Source organism: Halyomorpha halys, unplaced genomic scaffold, assembly GCF_000696795.3.
Source record: "Halyomorpha halys isolate HHAL.00 unplaced genomic scaffold, Hhal_1.1 Scaffold32.1, whole genome shotgun sequence".
In the NCBI taxonomy this organism is placed as follows: Eukaryota; Metazoa; Arthropoda; class Insecta; order Hemiptera; family Pentatomidae; genus Halyomorpha; species Halyomorpha halys.
This window is the reverse complement of record NW_027104903.1, coordinates 898457-906351: the sequence shown is the minus strand read 5'-3', so window position 1 is coordinate 906351 and position 7895 is coordinate 898457. Positions and strand designations below refer to the sequence as shown.

Genomic DNA, 7895 nt, shown 5'->3' with positions numbered 1-7895 from the left:
CGATGTTTATAGTAGATAGATGAAGAGGATGTTGCTGAGTAAGGCATTGGAATAGAGCGGACGGTCCCCGAAGGAGCGACAACTCGTGCGGTTTGTATTTGGTAATACAACTTTTTGTAATCTCAACCACTCGGCCTCGTATCTTTTATCGATTTTTTTTTCTTTTCACTGTATCCAACATTTGAGTACGTCTCAAAGAGATGAAAAAACAAAAATCGTTTATATTTTTTTAAAATTACTTATCGACTTACTAAGTGAGCAAGGATTTAAAACATGTTTAATGGTTACTAACAAAATTCAAATTAAGTTTTTTTTAATAAATTGATTATTCTGCTAATAATTCTACTCTACAACTGTAAAATAGATAGCCCAAGCGTTGCTAATTATTAATCTGTTATATTTTTTATAAAAAATACAAAAAATTAATTTGTTCAAACAATTAAAACAATGGAAAAAAATCCATTTAGCCTGTGTGAAATTTAAACAACAATGCTTAAATAAAAAAATTTTAAAAAGATAAAATAACAAAATAAGCTATATAACTAAAAAAATCAACTAGTCAGTAATTTAAAACAATATGTTTTTTTTGTTAAAACAATAACATCCCTCTTGTAACAAACTGTGTACGACACTGATCCCTCACGTGTTAACCAACTGAGCTCTTTCCAATGTAACCCGTCGAAATAGTTGCTAAGAAGCTTTCCAATTAATGCCTTTTAATAAAATGAATAATTGTTCACCCAAATAGTGAATGGTATCTTCCTTATCTTCGGAGTTACATACCGGCCAGTTATCATTACTGGAAAATCGACCACGTTAATACCAGATCAAAATTAACATTTAAATATGGCATTTCTGTTTCAATTATACATAATCCTACATATCTGTTATTTGTTATTAATTAAATGTTGCTTTCTACTTACTTATATCTAAGTCTAGAATTTCATGGTTAAATACAACAGCCTATATTTTCCAGGTTTGAAGTAAATGTAAAAATTTAATATTGTAAATTAATAAAATATTATTGATGAGCTTTAATAATATAAATAGCTTAAGATTTTGTATCTTTGAACGCACTAATTTCAGGAATTACGAGTAAGATTTAGATAAATATTTTTATGTCTGATAGAACGTTTATTGGTTAGAAACAAGAGAGATCAACTTATCTAGAAAACTAAGCAATATAGATATCTTCTTTTTAAGATCTCGTTGAGCCACTAAAAATAAAAGAGGCCGTTTGTAGCAAAGGGAGTTAAGGTGTTACCTTAGAAACCTCGCCGGTTTGATTCCAGCCGGGGATGTTTGACCTTTATTTTGTTGAGGCCCCACGAAATGAAAATTTGACCCTCCCAGTCTAGTTAGAATACGTTAGTTGCTAGTAGAATAATCCCTCCCTCCTACCCCGCCCCTGTCTGTTGGAAATTATCAGGAATTGGGAATAAAAAACAAAACAAAAAAACTCATTATGAATATAACCTAAGGAAAATTACTTGTCACTTTTAAGGATATTATACAAAAAAGGACCAATAGGCCCACTTGCCGGACTTGTTCCCCCACCATTACCAGTACCAGGATATTATTGTCAGTTCCGGAGGACTTTTCTTTCCCAAAAAAGCTATATGTTACCTCGTCTAGATTAGGGTTCTGAAGAAAACCCTAAAATATGTTACTATAAAGTGATAATATTTCTAGGTTTGCAAAAATAATATTGAAACAAACAAAATAATTACAAATAAAATAATATTTTAATTCAATTAATTTATCATTATTTCCACATATTGTCCTTCCTTAACTAAATTATCTCCTATAATAATCTTTACTGAGCCTATTGATAAATCCATTTATTAAAAAATCGAATAATTAAATTAATATGTTTAGATGTAATGAATTTTGATTAACAACATATTAATACATATTATTCAATGAGGTATATCGTCAATTATTCGATACTAACTTGGAAGTCAAATAAATAAAAGAATGTATAAAAAAAACTAAGTTATAATTGTACATACAATATTATTATACATAATAAGTGGTGAGGTACTGCGCTACTAACTCTAAGGACACGAGTTCGAATTCCGCTTGTGACAGATAATTTTTTATTCTGTTACTGTAGCCGTGAGTCAACCTTGTGAATTCGGGTGATCTCCGGGGTCCACACAGCCTCATAAAGTAGGTACCCTTAATTGGGAAAAAATGTGGTGGTCGAACGTGATTTTGACCAAATCCTTGCACAACAGCTGGTCTAGTAACAATACTTAACAAAATACTACAACCCAGGTCATTTTTTGCACTGTAACTGGTTGCAGCGGAACAGAATTATTTATTATTATTATATATAATAAAAATACCACATCTCTCTCTCTTTTATGTAAATATTTATAGTGATCATGATTTATTTTATGCAAAATGGGTTCTTCATCAGTTAAACTCAATTTATTTAGACTAATTTTTATGATTTCACGTTTTGCGAAAAAAAATAACAAATGAAAACGATGTACGAAAGAACTGAAATTTAGGTTGATCCGCATTTGGGCAGGCGGAGAGTACCCTCTAATTAATTAACATGAAAATTATATTATATTAATTAATATAAATATAAAATTAATATTTAATTGTGTACAAATGTATCATTGAGAAAAGATGATGGATCGAATTTTTTTAATAGTATAAAAGGTGCATTTTTGATTTTTTTGTATTTAGAAGGTAATAATCCCGGCAGATCAGTGTAATACAATAGCTAAATTATAATTAGTGTATACAATAGCTTATAATTATAATTTACTATCAAATTTGACACTTTGAAATTTGTTTCACATCGAAACACTATTGTATTCATTTTTATATATTTCAACAATGGAAGTATTTCATGAATAAATATCTGGGTATTAAAAAAATTATTGTTCAACATAAAAATCGTGTGTGAAAGTAATTAAAATAACTGTTCGGATAGAATATACATAATTTACAGAAATAGTTTGAATTAAGTGTTTTTTATATATTAATATTACAAATGCGTACATTAATCTGGTTTTTCAGTCACCAATGCTTTTTTAATCACCAATGAATTCCGTTTGTAACAATCCAGAATAATATGGTATTTTATATTTAAAATAAATATATGTTTTTCTGAGACACCTGAAATTAAAGAACAATAAGAGGCCTGTAGCTTCTTTAAAGTTGGGACAAGGAAAAGGTTTTAGTGGACAGCTCACCGTTCGGCCATTTCCGCCTCAGATCGTATCAGATCGATGGCAACTGGCGCCAATACTACCTTTACATGACTGCCAGGATATAACGAAACGTCCGCCCCAGGGTCTTAGTTAAAAACAACATACAAATATCTAATACTATAGATATTATATTGGATAATATTAAAACGTTTAATCAAAAAACTATTTTTGTTATAATACAAAATTATTTTTATTTTATTCAGACATTAACGTTATTATTTTGCTTTTGTTTATGATATCTGATCCAATTGAAAAAATAATAATCATATGAATTTTATGTTTCAGGTCACTTGATGATACGAATCCAAAACATAATGCAGAAAGTTCAAAGTTAGACTTTTATGAAGTGAGTTACTTCTTTTGTTTGTTTTTTATTTTATTTTACTTTTATACCAGATCGGCCTGGTGGGACTTACATGGTTGATATAACTTATATTATATATATTTTTTAAAAGTTGATTATGAGGGGGTATAGTCATACAAATGACACCCCTAACTATATACAATGTTCTTATTAAAAGGAAAAAAAAAAGAAAATATATAGATAAGAATAGTGCTTCTTAATAAAAGAGGAAAGTAAAATTAATAACAAAAAATAATGATATTGGTACGCTTAAATAAAACAAACAATTGCCATCTAATAGTAAAAAGAAACAAGTAAATTTGAAAAAGGGAAGAGAGAAGAAAAGAGAGAAAAAAAAAAATGAATAAATAAAATGAATAATAATTATAAGTAAATAGAGGTAGTGTGACTTAATTAATTTTATATTTATTATATTTACTGCAGCAGTCTGGGCTTTAGTTCTCGGGTTGAGGTTGGGTTTCCCAGGTTGTAGGTCACTGCTCCTTTAACTGTCGGCAACTGGGAGTGGAACTTCATGAATTGTTTTTTGATATAATCCTCTATTGACTCCATATGTAATTCGCGACGCAATTGGCTATTTCTTATTAACAAGGAGCATTAACTGCGATTCTTAGGACTTTATTTTGAAAAGTACTTCTTTTGTTAAAGCTCATTAAAATTATTTTAATTTCGTATGTTATGATTTCACGTTAAGTGAATCTATAATTATCAAACGAGACAAATCAGTTTGAAATTATTTATTATATTTTCTGTATTTTGAAATTTTCGAGAACATTGTGTTTGCATTACAGTTGCAGATTTAAGTTAGCTGCTAATTTTTAATTTCAATAAACGTCAATTGACCATTTTGTATTTTTACTAAGTGAGGACCGACATTCCGTTAGGTCCTTTAATTATTACAAAGAGGATAGAAAATTACATTAAAATGCAGTAAAATCTAAGACGGGAAATTTGAAGATACGCCACTTTAGTTTTGTACTGATGATATTTGAAAATCTAAAGGTTTATTTATCTGGGGGAAAATTATTAGTAATTGTCTCAGTTATTTCAGATTGATCGCGTGGACACAGTTGATGATTTATAAAATTACAAGTAACAAAATACAAAAAACTAAAATAGATTTAGTAATAGACTGAACAAAAAAAAAAAAAAATAAATAATAAGAAATCACTAAAAAACCATTTACTATTCTGAATTATTGCTTATTATTTAATTTTCACAATAAAATCTATAGCATTTTAAATCTAATAGTTTATAATTTTGCTTTACATTCAATTTCCGACAACCTTCCAATGTATCTGAAATGAAAATGGTCTTGGGACTTCTGATTAATTTCTTGACATATATAAAGTCAATAATATCGCGTGATATTATTGAGATAGCAAATTATCATATACATTTTTAGTATTGTTAATATCCATAATACATTTCTTTTCAATTAATATAGAATTCATTAAATATTATATTTCTTCTTCGAAAAGCAAAGATAGAAGAGTTACGGATAATATGAACATTCAAGTTAATTTGTCTCAAGTTTCTGTAGTTTGAAGTATTGAAACCAAAAACACGCCATTCTATCATTTTTTGCCGTAAATAGAAATACTATTTTCTTAAAAAAAAAAAAATTAATAATATAAGAGTCATATAGAGATTTTATCTTAAATAAAAGCAACGCATTAAGACAGAACTTTCAAGCTATGAAAATTAAAAATCATATTAAATATGCTGACTACAAAACTACTCACGTTTGAATCTACTTTACTGGAATAGTGCTCAATACGCCAACATGCTATCGTACCTGCAAAAAAAATAATCAATTAACAATGATAAAGTAGCATGTCTGAAAATAAATTATTCGGGAGAAAATCATTTGAAATCAATCATTGTAACTTATATTTTAAATTAAGTAGATTTTTTTTTTCTCTCTCTCTCTCTCTACATCTCATTCGCTGGTTGTAAAAATACTTTTACAGTTGTGAATAAACTTAATAAAGTAAAAAAAAAAAAAAATTAAGTAGAAAATGGAGCAAATGCCAGAGTCAGAATGTGGATCGAATCCGGACTTTAATACGGAAAAGGTACAAATCATCGTTTTTATTTATTATTTTCCCAACAATGTACAAGTAAACTAAAATATTTATATAAGTTCTTCTATATAATCGAATATCTCAAAACTCCAAGTTTGACTTACGCCACTTTTACATTCAAGAACTCATTTATGAGTTTGTTTTTAAAAAATGAAATGAGATAGTGAGGGAAATTGCTAAAGAATTCTACGGGTAAAATTGCATTTCTTATTCCTTCTTCAATATGAATTAATATTTTATTACTGGGAGAGGGGGAGGAATTTTTAATAATCCCAATTGATTAACGTAAACTCGGTAAACTCTTCTAAATTAACACTGAAAATACTGTTTTAAGAATAAAAAAATCTATTTTTTAATTTTGTCCAGATAATTAATATTTATTGATCTAAAATAGCCAATTTTATCATACTGGATAAAATCAAATCTATTCTGATCTAGTCATACGTTAGCAGTATAATTCTCGCCCACACATAAGTTTTTTCCGTACATAACGGATAAATACAGGTGGGATTCAAACCCGTGCAATATCCCACATGGGAGTATTAACCCTTTAATAGCTTTAAAGTTCATTTTTGCATTTTTTAAACTATATTTTATATAAATCACACACAAATATGAATTTTATTTTTGATTTATTTCCTAGGATGTTGTTTATTCTTAAAATATATTGAAGATGTTGAGGTAGAAAGAGACTTCCTGTACAATAAGGGTATTCATGATGTTGTTTTAAATGTAAAATGTTTTACCATGCTTAATGTTATAAGTATAGGATTGAGAGCAGCCTAATTTAAAGTCATGTTAAATGCATAAGAACTCCTAGCGGATTTTCTGAGCAATTTTTTTTATTACCTTTCCTTCCAAAACTTCATGTTATTATTTAATTCTAAGTTTTGATTAAAGTAATTTTTTACAACAAGCCTAAATTGAGTGAAAAGTAAAAATTATGTGAAAGTTTGGCCACTGAGTGCCTAAATCTTCTAACTGGTGTGGAAGAGAATCGAGATGAGCTAGCTTACAACTGTCATTAAATTATTATTATTGTCATCCATTGCTTTATAAGTTATAAAAACATCCAAAACAATACAAACACAAACTACGAGCAAGTAACCTAACACGACAACAAACAACGGTGACAAAGCTGGTCTGTTGTGTGACGTCATTCTCCATGTAACCGACTCTCAACCAAACTATATGTTAAATAGTTTTAACATGGTAAAAGAAGGAAATATTTCTCCATTTAACATAAGAAGATTTTTATAAAAAAATATTCAACAAAATTATTAAAAGAAATAATTTTTTAAATGTCAAAGAATTCTAACGGAGAATCGATAAACTGGTTAAAATATGATGCGTTTCGATAAATCATGTAAATGAAAAATGAAAATTTTCTATAAGTCATCAATGAAAATTTTTAAGTCCTGAATTTATAACCACGTCGGGTGGACCAAAAAAATTCGAAAATATTATATAGAAACCACTGTATAAAAATATTAGACAAATTACAACAGCAAAAATCAAGGACATAATTGACCTATTACGATATATACTATCGGAACATCACGATTTCTTCAAATCCTTTTCACACACACACAAAATAATAGATGAGTAGTAAATTGTTTTGTAATTTTTTACGTCATGTAGCTAAACAATTGATTGAATTGCATAAATTATGGTTTTGAAGTGTTGTAAAGATATGTAAAATAAAATGAGTATTGTTTTTTTTTAATTTGAAGCATTTTAAATTATACTGAATGGACTTGGGCTTCTTCAAATTTTATAACGAATTTGGTTATTAATTTTGAAAGTGGCCTAACTCCATTGTTGGTAAGAAAACGCATATTATTCACTTGAAAATTGGCATTATTTTAATACGATCTATCAATGTAACACCTTTAGATACACTTAAGCAGTAATTTTCATTAATAAAAAATGGACTAAGGTCACTTTCAAAATAAACGGTTCATATATTGGATTTAAAATTAGCAAGATTCAATACTTAGGACTCCCTCTTGATAAGAGACTTACTTGGAATCCACACACAAGACTGAAACGACAAGAAACTGCTTGTAGATTCCGATTGCTACACCTACTTGCCAAACGCTCTAAACTTCCCATTCACTACAAAAAATTAGTATACACTACGATAATCAGACCAATGTGGACATATGGAATTGAGCTCTGTGGCTCCACCAAACCATCAAATTCCTCCCG

At 28.5% G+C, this 7895-nt stretch overlaps 1 protein-coding gene across 1 annotated transcript in view; it reads left to right on the top strand.

Moving 5' to 3' along the window:
* The window catches only part of LOC106685311 (GATA-binding factor A), a gene marked incomplete in the record, with an annotated part of 152997 nt that overhangs the window by 62890 nt on the left and 82212 nt on the right, over nt 1–7895 (top strand). The window contains 1 exon segment of the mRNA XM_067045936.1: nt 3519–3579.